Source organism: Egretta garzetta, unplaced genomic scaffold (assembly GCF_000687185.1).
Source record: "Egretta garzetta isolate BGI_Z169 unplaced genomic scaffold, ASM68718v1 scaffold133, whole genome shotgun sequence".
In the NCBI taxonomy this organism is placed as follows: domain Eukaryota; kingdom Metazoa; phylum Chordata; class Aves; order Pelecaniformes; family Ardeidae; genus Egretta; species Egretta garzetta.
The window spans coordinates 1,056,471-1,056,732 of NW_009259111.1; positions in this window are offsets into that span (position 1 = coordinate 1,056,471).

Sequence of the window (262 nt, forward strand, 5' to 3'; positions counted from 1 at the left end):
TCCTGTGGCACCCTCCATAGAAACTAGCAAACAGTGGCAGCAAATGGCTTCCTGCATCAAACAGGCAAAAGGGCAAGACTTCTGCATTGGGACTAAATCTGAATCAACCAGATGTGGTGTTCTCAATAGCTGGTAAGTTTGAAATGCTGATGTGTTGAAGTACTTAGAGTTATCCAGAAAAAAACCCTCATAAAGTGTTGTGCCATTGCCTTTGTTAGTGCCCTGTTTTATATAGAAATCGGGGACCTGGCTCTCAGCAGGA